The sequence below is a fragment of the Lutra lutra genome, chromosome 10 (assembly GCF_902655055.1).
Source record: "Lutra lutra chromosome 10, mLutLut1.2, whole genome shotgun sequence".
NCBI classification, from domain to species: Eukaryota; Metazoa; Chordata; class Mammalia; order Carnivora; family Mustelidae; genus Lutra; species Lutra lutra.
Window position 1 is genome coordinate 65,307,080 of NC_062287.1, and position 15,713 is coordinate 65,322,792.

The 15,713-nt window shown below is 35.8% G+C and overlaps 1 protein-coding gene across 2 annotated transcripts in view; it reads right to left on the reverse strand.

Annotated features, from left to right (window-relative positions):
- Positions 1 to 15,713, reverse strand: part of SBF2 (SET binding factor 2) — a 483,767-nt gene that overhangs the window by 222,633 nt on the left and 245,421 nt on the right. The gene's annotated exons all lie outside the window — the stretch shown is intronic.

Genomic DNA, 15,713 nt, shown 5'->3' on the forward strand with positions numbered 1-15,713 from the left:
TCCTGCTAAGCAGGGAGCCCAATGTGGGGCTCAATCCTAGGACCCTGGGATCATGACCTGAGCCAAAGGCAGATGCTTAATGACTGACCGACTCCAGGCACTCTGCTAGAAAGTGTTATGTTCAGCAAGATAAGTCATTCAGAGAAAGACAAATACTATATGGTTTCATTCATATGTGGAATGTAAGAACAAAACAAATGAACAAATGGGGGGGTGGAAGAGAGAGGAAGGCAAACAAAAAAAAAAACACTCTTAACTACAGAGAACAAACTGATGGTTACCAGAGGGGAGGTGGGTGGAGGGGATGGGTGAAAAAGGTGATGGGGATTAAGGAGGGCACTTGCTGTGATGGGTATTGTATGGAAGGGTTGAGTCACTGTACTGTACACCCGAAATTAGTATTACACTGTATGTTAACTGACTAGAATTAAAAAAAAAAAAACTTAAAAAAAAAAGGATCAAAATTCTGAGTATTAGGGTAATGTTAGATCATTTTTACTGGGAGTCTTTGTTCCTGGGTCACTTCCGTAGATAGAAATAAGAAATATAGGCATGCACACACAACTACACGCACACATATATATACAAATATGTGAACATATATACATGCATATAAACAGACATGTATAGATGTATACATACACACATATATGAGAAATCCTAGGTTCACACCATTACTTTCCCAATTTTTTTGTTTGTGCCAGTGGGGTGGGGAGGTGGTTTTAGGTGAGGGGAAGAGGAAGAGGGAGAGGGAGAGAGAGAGAGGGAGGATTTTAAGCAGGCTTCATGCTCAGCACAGAGCCTGACACAGGGCTCGATCTCATAACCCTGAGATCAGCTCATGACCTGATCTGAAATCAAGAGTCAGCCACTTAACCAACTGAGCCAACCAGGCACATCTCCACACCATTACTTTCTATTCCTACAGGGTCTCCCCACTGACTCTAATACATATTTGTGTGTCCCTTCTTCCAGTCAGAACACTGGATACTATTAACAAATGTACATTTATTCATTTGCTAAATCTTATATTACATATAAAATCGTTACAAAATTTCTTCAGCCATTCTAACTCAAAACACCACACAAACTAAAAGGAGCTCACTATTTGTTTGAAATTCTCTCCTCAAACCTGTCCAAAACTGAGGTTAGTCAAATACTATGTACATAGGTTATTTTGAGTAGTTTTTCCTCTTCAGTGTGGTTAGGTTTTTCATCCTGAAGATAGTAGAGTTTGCTTCTGTATGCTTTCAGTTTTAATTTTTTTTCTTTTTTTTGTTTCTAGTTTCTTCCCATCATGACTCATCTAGTATATTTCTGATTATGTAAAACTTAATACATACTTTCAGAAGTCAAATCTATATAAAAAGGTCTACTCAAAGAAGTGTTACTTCTTCCTTGAATTAATAGTACTGTGCCCTGGTTCAAGCAGGTTGAATCAATTTTCTGGTTGTTATAATGTACTATAATTACATGAAATATTATTGTTGTATACTTGATTTATAATACTTATGTTTACGTGAGGATTTTCTGCACCAATTTAGCTACTTCTTTTGAGCCAAAGTATTTAAAAACAGAAATTTATGTAAAAAAAACACCATGGTTGTATTAGTTTCCAATGGTTACTATAATAAATTACGACAAACTTGATGGCTTAAAACAGCACAAATATATTATCTTTTATATTCTATTTTTTTAATGTAATAAGTCATTGTCATTAAGTGGTTGTCACTTTGACATGGAGGAAGTCCATATTACGTGCTGTTCTTTTCTAGTAACAAGATGTTCCTTCCTAGCTTTGTCTAGTTTATGGCACCTTAACTATAACTATTCAGAGTTTATCTGGTGAAAGGAAACATCCCCAATTTATCCAGGAGACACTTCTGAAATCTTACCTAAGCTATGTTGTAAGTTTTACTGCAAGGATGTTTCATATTTTAGCCAAATATTTTTACAGTAAGAATCACAGACCCATACACCTGAAACAAATAATATATTATATATTATATATTAAACAAAAGAATTCAGAATTATTTTACACATTAAAATGGTTGTTATAATATGGCATATGTCTCCTACTGAACAGTAGATGTTTATTGTATAGCAAATAGAATTTCATGACATTTGGGGCACCTGGGTGGCTCAGTGGGTTTAAGCCTCTTCCTTCGGCTCAGGTCATGATCCCAGGGTCCTGGGATTGAGCCCCACATCGGGCTCTCTGCTCAGCGGGGAGCCTGCTTCCTCCTTTCTCTGCCTGCCTCTCTGCCTACTTGTGATCTCTGTCTGTCAAATAAATAAATAAAATCTTTAAAAAAAAAGTTAGAATTTCATGACATTTTATGAAGTTCTCATAAAAAACTTTAATAAAAGTGAAAAGGTTTTGATATACTCTTTTCTTTGATACTATTGCATCTACCTATCTTTGACTGTCTACAATTCATGATCAAATGAATGCTTTGCAAAAAACATTAGTGCCTGTGTTATAATAGGTGGTGAGGATAGGGTAGCGAGAGGCTGCTTCTTAAAATAATTACTTTAGGTTAAGCCAGTGCTTAAGAGGGAGTATGTCAAGTACTTATTTATTCCTATTATGATATTAGGCAATATAGGTTTTCTGGAAGTTTGGATCTGAATTTCTTATGAATAAAATAGTAACAGACACTTTATGGGAAGAATTTCAACCTGCTCCTGATCACTTTTTCATAAAAACTCTTCAAAACATGTTAGCCATTAAAAAATGTACAATACTTAGTAGCTCAGTTTTTCTTGGTTTATGGAAATATCTATGTAACTGTGAAAAGAAGTAATTTAGAATTTTGATTAAAGTGAGTATTTGCTTAAAAAACCACAAACACATTATCTTAAAGTTCAGCAAGACAGAAGTCCTATTTTGGGGTTTTCTAGCCTCTAGCAACTGCTGACACTCATGGGCCCCCCCTTCTATCTTGAAAGCTGACAAAAGCCAGTTGAGTGTTTCTCATTTATGTGATGTCAGAATGCATCATTCTGACACTGACTCCTCTGTCTCCCTCTCTCATCTTTTTTTTTTTTTTGAAGATTTTTATTTATTTATTTGACAGAGAGAGATCACAAGTAGGCAGAGAGCCAGGCAGAAAGAGGCGGAAGCAGGCTCCATGCTGAGCAGAGAGCCCGATTCGGGGCTCGAACCCAGGACCCTGAGATCATGACCTAAGCTGAAGGCAGAGGCTTAACCCATGGAGCCACCCAGGTGCCCCCACCTCATCTTCTAAAGGTCCTTGTGATTTACACTGGGCCCACCAAAGGAACTGACCTTTGAGTTAGATTTTGAAGAATAAGCATAAGTTAGTAAGGCAGACAAGAGCAGAAAGGCTTTCAGAGGTGACAGAAAACCGAGTGCAAAGAAACAGAGGACTAGGACAAAAAAGCACTGAAAAACCTGTAAATAGTTCTATCAGGGAATGTTCAAGAAGAATCTGAATACCATGAAAAGGAATCCAGGCTTTCTTTCCTAAGACTCTGGCGAAGAACATTTTCCTCTCCATTTGTATCGGAACCCTATGTAATCTCCCACAAAAAAGAATCCATTCTGATAATCCATCAGAAGATAAAATTCATAGTATAATTTAGTATTAGATAAATTGTGAAGAAGGCAGGCATGTAGTTTTAAGGGACTCTATCCACTTACAGTAGTAAAAACAATTAATTCATGATACCAATGGGAAAATATTATTTTATACTTACTAAGACAGGATTTAAGTTAGGGTTTATATTAGAAATGAGTTAGGGACAATATTCTCATGCTTAAAAGGGAACTTTTCCATTATCCAGAAAATAATATAGTATATACATACAAATAATTTACCCATGCCTAACTGAAGATTACTTAAATTTTGTATTCTTAAATATCACATGCTTTCTTGATTTTCAGATAATTAACAATCTCAAATATTTTAAGAAACTAATGTTTTTTATTCCTGTGTTTATAGCTATGCAGTCATTGAGAAATTCAATTTCTTTGAACTAAAAGTCATAATCAGTTTTCTACATAATCTTGAATTATTTCCTAGTCTTTGGTAGTCAATGTCCATCTAAAGCTGCACAATAAAAGTAGAGAAGACAAACATTCCAGTGATAATTACTACTGATTTCACCACAATGGTTCACACACATCCTGTTGATTATTCAAATAGTAAAACATTCTGAAAAATTACTTCCTGATCTTAACTTTTCTTTAGGGGTTAAAGTTCTAGAATTCATAGCATCACACATTAACAAATGTATTTATTTCCTGTTTTGAAAAAACACCACCAAAATATTTTCTCCAGAATTTTCCCCTTCTCTGAATAATAATGATATGTTGCACAGATACAACACTATGGCCCAGTGTTCAAATGGGCAAATTGAGGAACTGAAGGCCATGGTTTCAAGATAGGATATATATGTTAAGAAGGCTTAAACAACTTATTATACCTCTTTTAATTAATACACAAACAGAGAAAACAATATAATAATGGTCATGACTTAACACAAGTCAAGGAAAAGGAAATTTCTCATTTATTTGATAAATATTTATCAAATATCTACCGTGTTTCAGGCACTAGGAATAAAGAAACAAAGAAAAATAAGATCTCTACCTTCATAAATTAAAGCTTTCTATAGGTTTATATAGTTCAGTTTTATAACTATCACTGAGAGGCAATGTTTAATATGTTACAAATTCAATATGTCATTTCCGTATATGTTAGAAATGGAAATCTTCCAAGTAAAAAATAGTTTAAAAAGGTAACTGAATTGGGCAACCATGTATATTTTAGTGGTTATGAACATGGGCTTATTCCCTTGAGTGTGACATGAATTAAACATACTTTATGGACCTATAAATAAGTGATGTGTGGTAATCTTTAAATATATGAAGTCAATTAACAAATACATATAACTGGAGCGCCTGGGTGGCTCAGTGAGTTAAAGCCTCTCCCTTCAGCTCAGATCATGATCCCGGGGGTCTCTGCACAGCAGGGAGCCCGCTCCCCGCTCCTCTGCCTGCCTCTCCTCTCTGCCTACTTCTGATCTCTTTCTGTCAAATAAATAAATAAAATCTTAAAAAAAAAACGACCACAAATAATTCAAATATAAAATTGTGTATAACCCAAGTAACAATCCAGAAACGGCCCAACTTAACCAAAACTGTGTAAAACAGATACAACATGGGGCGCCTGGGTGGCTCAGTGGGTTAAGCCTCTGCCTTTGGCTCAGGTCATGATCTCACCTGGGATCAAGCCCCGCATCAGGCTCTCTGCTTAGCAGGGAGCCTACTTCCCCCTTTCTCTTTGCCTGCCTCTCTGCCTACTTGTGATCTCTCTGTCAAATAAATAAATAAAATCTTTAAAAAAAAAGATACAACATATTTCTTTTCTTGTTTAACCCTACAATTGATTCTGAGTCTGGGGTAATTACATCAGATTATTCCAATCCCAAATGGCCCAGATTCCTAGTCTGTGCCTATTTTGACTGACCAGGTTTTTAAATCTCTTTAACATCTACATTTAAGCAGGAAGCAAAAGGGGTCTTGGGAATAGAAGAACAAATAAAGGGGAAGGATAATATATTGAGTAACTGAAAAGTTAAAGTAAGGATCAAACAAGAGGGAAGTACCTTGGCAGAAATAACATTTAGTTAAAACTTCTTCACTTTCTTCTCCTCTTTCCTCCTTTCCTCCACTAATAGGCCTTTATCAAGTTGCTGAGATATATAAGAAATATCTAAAACTAGGGATGGATATAAAGAAATGGGTGGCAGGCTCATAGGAGTTCACAGTTCAGTGAAGATGGCAGGTTGGTAAGTAAATAATTAAACACAACAGACTAGAGACACGTACAAACTGCTACAGAGCACAGAAAAAGAGGGTAATTTATCCTGCCAACATCTGTAAGTTGCATACTTCAATAATGGAGTAGCCATATTTTGTAAGAATATTATTCCCTAAGAGCTGAAAGCAAAACGAAATTTTAGACAAGAGAATTTTGTAAGAATGAAGGACAACTCTTGTTTTTTTTTTTTTTTTTTAAAGATTTCATTTATTCATTTGAGAGAGACAGAGAGAGAGACAGGAAAGCATAAGCAGTAGGGACCAGCAGAAGCAGATTCCCCATGGAGCAGAGGGCCTGAAGCCAGCTAGATCCCAGGACCCTGAGATCATGACCTAAGCCAAAGGCAGACTCTTAACCCCAAATGAGCCAACCAGGCGCCCCATGAAGGACAACTCTTAATGGCTATCTTGCCTCAAAGCATTTGAATTCATTAAAAGATAACTCAATACAAAGATAGAGATAACTATTTAATAATAGCATTTAAGCACCAGGAAAGCAAAAGGGAGAAGAAGATAGTTTTGAACCAAGATTCTTCTGATCTGTCCTCAAATTATATCATGCAGCAACCACATGTTTTATTTATGTGTAATTCCAGCTAGGGTAGTACACTAGTCAATAAGCACTCAATTGGTCACCGTCAGTCAGTCTTTGGTATTTTAAAAATGGCTTCCTTTACAAAACTAGCATAAATACTTAATCTTTAATTTTCAAAAGAAAAGCAATGAATTTCTGATCACAGCCTACTTCTTACAACCCTATACTTAAGCTTCATCAAAACTCTTACTATTTTATGAAGACCTTTTATGCTCTACATCATTGCTTATGTTCTTCCTTCTGTCTGTAATGCCCTTTGTCCTCTTTTCTAGCTGGTAAGGTATCTCCCGGTATCTCTCTTAGCTCTTGGTATTTCTAGTATCGCATTTATTACATACTGTAATATAATTTTTAAAATATGTATGTTTCTCTACTAGTTAAAAGTATATCTAGTTAAGGGCTGTGATTTTTCTCATCTTTATACCACTAGTGACTAGCACAGACCTGGCATATGGTATTAGCTTTGTAAACATTTGATTTTTTAAAAAATGCCCCTACAGGTGGGCATTATAGGAAATGCATTCTTTGTGCTATTTATTGCAAAAAAATTAAATTGGAACAGTTTCCCCAAGAGATCTTTAGGTCCCCAGAGTAGAACACAAATGGTAAGCAGTTCCTTCAGAAAAATGTCCTAGAACAGATTAGTGAAAAGTTTGTTTCAAATCCCCACAGAAAGTAGTTGATATTCAAATTATCAAAAATGATTAATCATATATATAGTTATAGTAAAACATTAAATTTCCCATTTCCCCTTTTTCCACCAATAGCACAATATGCCATTCATAGTAATCATCTAAACTCCTGTATGCTCAAATTCTCCAACTATTTAATTACATATATAGAGAAAGAAGATGACTACTTAATTTTTCCCATTATAATTAAGAATAAGACTAAAGCAAGTAAGAATGTTATATGAATAAGCTGAAAAAAATGAAAACAGAAACATGATCCAAGCCACCAGATTTCAATCACTTAATGTAAAAAGACAAAAACTGTTCTACAATTGATGCATTAATCAAATGATTCATAAACTAACCAATCAATATATTCTTCATAAAGGTATTAAGGTAAAAATATTTTCTACCCCCTAAGCCTTCATTATTTCCTCGGGCATCTTTTTATCTTTCTATTTCAGGAACAAAATTATTATTATTATTTTTTAAGATTTTATTTATTTGACAGAGAAAGAGAAATCGCAAGTAGGCAGAGAGGCAGGCAGAGAGAGAGAGGGGAGGAAACAGGCTCCCTGTGGAGCAGAGAGCCCGATGCGGGGCTCGATCCCAGGACCCTGGGATCATGACCTGAGCAGAAGGCAGAGGCTTTAACCCACTGAGCCACCCAGACACCCCAAGAACAAAATTATTTTTTATATTCTTGTAAAAGTTAATGTCACTTCAGGAATAATTATATAGAGTTACAGACAAAAGCTTTTCCAGGAAAAGACAAAAGAGAATACCAATTTTTTTCCATTAAAATATTCAGGAATAAAAGTAACTTCCCAAATTGAAAGTTACAGCTACATTCAACATTTTAAGAATGTTCATGTAAAAAGTAAAAATAATGATAATAAGATAAACTAAAGAAAAAATTCTGGCTGTTTTAGTAATTTTTTTAAATGCATCTATATTTAGTATTAGAGACAATCAACAGAAATATTAATCTAGTAATAGTTAATGAAAAACTGGCTAAAGTTAATTCAAGTAAGCAAAAAGAAAGTATACATATAAAAAAGTTCATACCAAAACTGAATCATGAGGAAACAGAAATTTTGAGCAGACCAATAATGCATAAGGAGATTGAAACAGTAATCAAAACTTCCCAACAAAGAAAAGTTGAGAACTGGATGGATTAGTAAATCCTACCAAACATTTAAAGATGAATTAATACTAATGCTTCTCATATTTTCGAAAAAAGTGAAGAGGAGGGAACACTCCCAAACTAATTTTACAAGGCGAGCATTACCCTGATAACAAAGCCAGATAAGGACACTATAATAAAAGAAAACTAAAGGCTAATATCCCTGATGAACAGAGGCAAAAATTCTCAATAAAGTATCTACAAACTGAATTCAGCATCACATTAAAAGGCTCATACACAATCATCAAGCAGGATTTATATCTGGGATGTAAGGATGGTTCGACATACACAAATTGAACAATGTGATATACCATTAATAGAATGAAAGATTTAAAAATCACATGGTAATCTCAATAGAAGCAGAAAAAGCATTTGACAAAATTCAACATCCTTTCACGGTAAAAATTCTCAACAAATTGGGCATAAAAGGAATATACCTCAACATAGTAAATGCTATATATGGCAAGTCCACAGCTAACATCTTACTCAATGGTAAAAGGTTGAAAGATTTCCTGCTAAGATCAGGAATAAGACAAGGGTGCCATTCTTTTTTTTTTTTTTTTAAACGATTTATTTATTTATTTATTTATTTATTTGACAGAAAGAGATCACAAGTAGGCAGAGAGGCCGGCAGAGGGAGAGAGTAGAGGAAGCAGGCTCCCTGCTAAGCAGAGAGCCTGAGGCAGGGCTCAATCCCAGGACCCTGGGATCATGACCTAAGTTGAAGGCAGAGGCTTTAACCCACTGAGACACTCAGGCACCCCAAGGGTGCCCTCTCTTAACCATTCAATTCAACATAGTACTAGAAATCCTAGTTAGAGCAATTAGGCAAGAAGAAAAAATAAAAAGCATCCACATAAGGAAGGAAGAAGTAAAACTGTCTCTGTAGATGATATGATTTTATATAGAGAAAATCCTGAAGACTCTACCAAAAAGCTATTACAACTAATAAACTATTTCAGTAAGTTGCAGGGTACAAAGTCAACATACAAAAATCAGTTGCATTTCTATACACTAACAAAAAACTATCTGAAAAGGAAATAAAACAATCCCATTTATAACAGCATCAAATATAATTAAAAACTTGGGACAGATGTCTAATAGACACGTGAAAAAATGCTCAACATCACTAGGCATCAGGGAAATACAAATCAAAACTATAATGTGATACCTAATTCACACCAGTCAGAATGGCTAAAATTAGCAACTCCGGAAACAAGAGATGTTGGCGAGAATGTGGAAAAAGGGGAACCCTCTTACCCTGGTGGTAGGAATGTAAACTGGTTCAGCTACTTTGGAAAATGTGGATATTCCTCAAAAAGGTTAAAAATAAAACTACCCTACGACCCAGCAACTGCATTACTAGGTATTTACTGAAAGGATATAAAAATAGTGATTCAGGGGCGCCTGGGTGGCTCAGTGGGTTAGGCCTCTGCCTTCGGCTCAGGTCATGGTCTCAGGGTCCTGGGATCGAGTACCGCATCGGGCTCTCTGCTGAGCGGGGAGCCTGCTTCCCTCTCTCTGTCTCTCTGCCTGCCTCTCTGTCTACTTGTGATCTCTCTCTGTCAAATAAATAAATAAAATATAGAAAAAAAAATAGTGGTTCAGGGGCGCCTGGGTGGCTCATGGATTAAAGCCTCTGCCTTCGGCTCAGGTCATGATCTCAAGGTCCTGGGATAAAGCCCTGCATCGGGCTCTCTGCTTGGCGGGGAGCCTGCTTCCTCCTCTCTCTCTCTCTCTCTCTCTCTGCCTGCCTCTCTGCCTACTTGTGATCTCTCTGTCAAATAAATAAAAATCTTAAAAAAAGTAGTGATTCAAAGGGGGCACAGGCACCCCAATGTTTATAGCATCAATGTCCATGACAGACAAAATATGGAAAAGAGCCCAGATGTCCAATGACACGTGAATGAAAAAAGAAGATGTGGTACATATACACAATGGAATATTACTCAGCCATCAAAAAGAATGAAATCTTGCTATTTGCAATGACATGAATAGAACTAGAGGGTATTATGCTAAGCAAAATAAGTCAGTCAGAGAAGACAAATACCATATGATTTCACTTATATATGGAATTTGATAAACAAAACAGAGGATCATAGGGGAAGGGAAGGAAAAATAAAATAAGATAAAAACAGAGAGGGATGAAAACCATGAGACTCTTAATCACAGGAAACAAACTGAGGGTTGGTGAAGGGGAGGCAGGTGGGGGTATGGGGTAATTGGCTGATGGGCATTAAGGCACTTGATGTAATGAGCACTGGGTGTTATATGCAACTGATGAATTACTAAATTCTACCCTGGAAACTAATACACTATATGTTAACTAAATTGAATTTAAATGAAATATTAAAAAAAAAACCACCTTAGGGATAAGTTTAATCAAGGAGATGAAAGATCTGTATGTTAAAACCCAGAAGACTTTAATGAAAGAACCTAAAGATGACACAAATAAATGGAACAATAGCCTGTGTTTATGAATCAGAAGAATTAATGTTGTTAAAATGTTCACACTACCCAAAACCATCTATAGATTCAATACAATCTCTATGAAAATTCTAATGACATTTTTCACAGAAACAGAAAAAAAATTCTTAAAATTTATATGGAATGATGAAAGACCCTAAATAGCCAAAACAATTCTGAAAAACAACAAAGCTGGAAGCATTACAATTCTTGATTTAAAATTGTATTACAAAGCTAGAGTAATAAAAATAGTATGGTATTGTCATAAAAACAAACACACAGATCAATAGAAGAGAAATGATATCATAGAAATAAACTCACACATACAAGGTCAATGAATATTTGAGCCAGGAATATTCAATGGGAAAGATAATCTCTTCAATAAATGGTGCTGGGGTGCGCCTGGGGGGCTCAGTGGGTTAAAGCCTCTGCCTTCAGCTCAGGTCATGATCCCAGGGTCCTGGGATCGAGTCCCACAACGGGCTCTCTGCTCAGCAGGGAGCCTGCTTTCCTCTCTCTCTCTCTCTGCCTAACTCTCTGCCTACTTATGATCTCTGTCAAGTAAATAAATAAAATCTTAAAAAAAAAAAAATGGTACTGGGAAACTGGATACTCACATGTGAAAGAATGAAACTGGTCTCTCTATCACAAAAAATTACTCAAAATGGATTAAATACATAAACATAAGAACCCAAACTATAAAACTACTAGAGGAAAAGCTTCTTTATATTGGTTTGGCAATGACTTTTTTCAATAAGACACCAAAAGAAAAAAATAAAGAAGTGGGACAACATCAAACTAAAAAGTTTCTGCACAGCAAAAGAAATAGATCAGCAAAATGAAAAGGCAACCTACAGAATAGGAGAAAATATATGCAAGCCATCTATCTGAGAATGGAATAAAACTAAAATATATTATGAATACATACAACTCGGTAGCAAAACAAACACCTATCTGATTAAAAACTGGGCAAAGGACCTGAATGGACATTTTTCCAAAGACATATAAATGCCATGAAAAGATGCTTAGCATCACTAATCATCAGGGAAATGCAAATCAAAACCACAGTGAGTTATCATCTTATATTTGTTAGAATTATTACCAAAAAGACAAGAGGTAACAAGTGTTGGCAAGGCAGTAGAGAAAAGGCATCCTGTAAGCACTCTTGGTAGAAATGTAAATTAGTGCAGCCATTTTGGAAAACAGTATGGAGGTACCTGAAGAAATTAAAAATAGAACTACCATATGATCCAGGAATCCCACTTCTGATTATATATCCAAAAGAAATGAAATCCCTATCTTAAAGAGATAGCTACATTCTCATTACATGTTCATTATAACATTATTCATAACAGCTAAAACAAGGAAACAACCTAAGTGTCAATTGATAAATGAATAAAGAAAATACGTATAATACAATGGAATGTTATTGAGCCACAAAAAGGAAGAAATCCTTTTTTGTGACAACATGGACAGACCTTAAAGGCATTATGTTAAGTGAAACAACTCAGACAGAGAAAGACAAATACTCTATGTTTTCACTTATATGTGGAATTAAAAAAAAAAAAAAAGCTGAATTCACAGAAATAGAAAGTAGAATGGTGGTTAACAGGGACTCAGGGGTGTGAGAAATGGAAGATGCTGGTCAAAGGGCAGGAATTCTAAATATAAAATGAATAAATTCTGGAGATCTAATGTATAGCATGATGATTATCATTAACAAAACTGTATTATATACTGAAAAGTGGTTTAGAGAGTAGATCTTAAATATTATTAGCATACACATAAAAATGATAATTATGTAAGGTGACAGAGGTGTTAACTAACCTTCTATAGTAAACATTTCACAATATATACTTGAATCAAGTCATCACATTGTAAACCTTAAACTTAAATAAGCTATATGTCAATAACACCTCAATAAAGCTGGGGAAAAAAGTATTAAGTACAAATGATACAAGACTACTGTTTATGGAAATAGAGTGACAATAGCTGAAGGTCCAAGATCATTTTAGTCTGTGACTTTAAAAATGTCTAATAAGGGGCACCTGGGTGGCTCAGTGGGTTAAGCCTCTGCCTTTGGCTCAGGTCATGATTTCAGGGTCCTGGGATCGAACCCCACATCAGGCTCTCTGCTCAGCGGGAGCCTGCTTCTCTCTCTCTCTCTGCCTGCCTCTCTGCCTACTTGTGATCTCTGTCAAATAAATAAATAAAATCTTAAAAAATAATAATAAAATAAAAATGTCTAATAAGGGAAACTTGGGCTCAGTCAGTTAAGCCTCTGCCTTCAGCTCAAATCATGATCCCAAGGTATTGGGACTGATCCCTGCATCAGGCTCCCTGCTCAGTGGGGAGCCTGCTTCTCCCTCTCCTGTTCCCCCTGCCTCTCTCTCTGTCAAATAATAAAATCTTTAAAATAAAAAAGGTCTAATAAATAATACACTGTAAAAACTGTGGAATATTCTGAAACTAGTATACTTGCTGTTAAAATCCAAATTATAGCTAAGAGGATATAACAAAACATGTCCTGAATATTTTTTTTAAAGATTTTATTTATTTATTTGACACAGAGAGAGAGAGCACAAGTAGGCAAACAGGCAGGCAGAGGGAAAGGGGGAAGCAGGCTTCTCCACTGAGCAGAGAGCCCGATGCGGGGCTCGATCCCAGGACACTGGGATCATGACCTGAGCTAAAGGCAGTGGCTTAACCCACTGAGCCACCCAGGCGCCCCACAACATGTCATGAATATTTCACAAAATTATTTGGGTTAAGGAGGGACATCTGAGTTAAATAGCTATGGATTAAATGATAAAATGAGATGGGCTATAAAACCAGCCCTATGAATACAATCTTACTAACATTAAAAAACAAAAACAAAAACAAAACTAGTTTTCCACACTTAAAACACAAATCTTCAGGTAGACAACAATAGTTCACATAGACTAAAAGAAACAAATAAACAAGATGGCAAGTAAGAGATGAAGGTGACTGACAGGAAATTATGGTCTGATGGTAGAAGTCCACATAATTATTTCAGGCAAACACAGAGACATCTCAAACTATGAAAAACAAATTCATTCTCCTAAAAATCCTTGGAGAGAAGAACCAAGGAAATGGTATCATTACATTTAGACCTTCCACAGGAAAACTGGTCAAGGCTACAACTTATCTGCTTCCTGTCTGTGTTTTATAAAATCCACCACTACCATCTCACCCCCAACCCAGGTAGTGAACTCTGATAAAAGTCTAATATTGGCCTTCAACAACAGTCCAACCAAAATGACTGGTGATAAGAACATGCTTTTAGTCAGAATTATCAGTACCACATGTTCTGGAAACTACAACTCTGCACATGGCGCTGTTTTAGAGGCACCCTTCTTTTTCCTTCCCTTTCTTATCTTTTCCTTATTTTTTCCCTGAAAAATTAAATTTTGAATATGTAAGCAAAAGAAGTCAGCTCAAACATATTAGAGAGTAAAATAATGAAATGTGATCTTCAAATGACTAATAATCATACATTCTGGCATATTTCATCCATAGACAGAACATCTGATGAAATAATGATTACCATTTTCTTCATTCACTCATTTATTCAAAAAATATTAATGTCTTCTGAGTCCAAGGTACTATACCAAATATAGAGCACACACAGAATACTAAGATAAGGAAGTTCTTAAAGCTCACAGTCTTATTAACTCCTTACTAATAAATAGGGAGAAAGCATGGAGGAGAATTTCCATACCATCCCTGAAGACATCTGGGAATCAACACATCAGTCCTGTACTGCTTCTAGATTTCTATTTCTAGACTTTCTATTATCTGAGGATAAAATCTCTAATTTGTTTAAGCACTGTACTTTTTAAAAAAATAAAAGGTATACATATAAAAAGTTAAAATAGTTTTATAAGTTTAAGATTTTATTTATTTATTTAATTTATCTGAGAGAGAGAGAGAGAAAACACAATCAGGGAGGAGAAGCAGAGGGAGAGGAGTAAGTAGACTCTGTGCTGAGTACAGAGCTTGAGGAGGGACTTAATCCCAAGACCCCTGAAATCACAACCTGAGCTGAAATCAAGAGTCAGGTGCTTAACTGACTGAGCCACCCAGGTGCCCCTAGTTATATAAGTTTTTTAAAAAAAATATTTTCATTGAAAGATTAAACACAAATATAGAAAATCATGCAAATAAAAAGGATAGCTTAAGGAATTATCTTACAAACACTACTTAAGAAAGAGAACTTTGGGGCGCCTGGGTGGCTCAGTGGGTTGAAGCCTCTGCCTTCAGCTCAGGTCATGATTCCAGGGTCCTGGGATCGAGCCCCACATCGGGTTCTTTGCTCAGCAGGGAGCCTGCTTCCTCCTCTCTCTGCCTGCCTCTCTGCCTACTTGTAATCTCTGTCTGTCAAATAAATAAATAAAATCTTTAAAAAAAAAAAAAAAAGAAAGAGAACTTTGCCAGCAACCCTAAAGGCCCCTTCCACGTGCAACCAATCAGAGCTACCTCTCTAGTGCCACGAGTAACCCTTATCTTGACTTTTCTATTAACCATTTTCCTGATTTTTTTCTATAGTTTTATCACCCAAATGTGCATTCCTAGACACTATACACTAGACACCATAATTCAATCTCACTCTATTAAAAAGGGGATTTTTTAAAAAGATATTTGTTTATTTGAGAAAGAATTAGAGAGAGCACAGAGGGAGAGGAAGAAGGAGAAGCTGACTCGCTACTGAGCAGAGTCTGGCTTGAACCCAGGAACCTGAGATCACAACCTGAGCTGAAGGCAGACACCCAACTGACAGAGCCACCAAGAAGCCCCCCAAATAGGACATTTTACAACTCCTTTAATCTAGAGGTTACTCCTCCTTTCCCTTCTTTATAATTTATTTGTTAAAGAACCTGGGACATTTGACCAATAGAGTTTCTATAAACAGATTTTTTTTTTTAA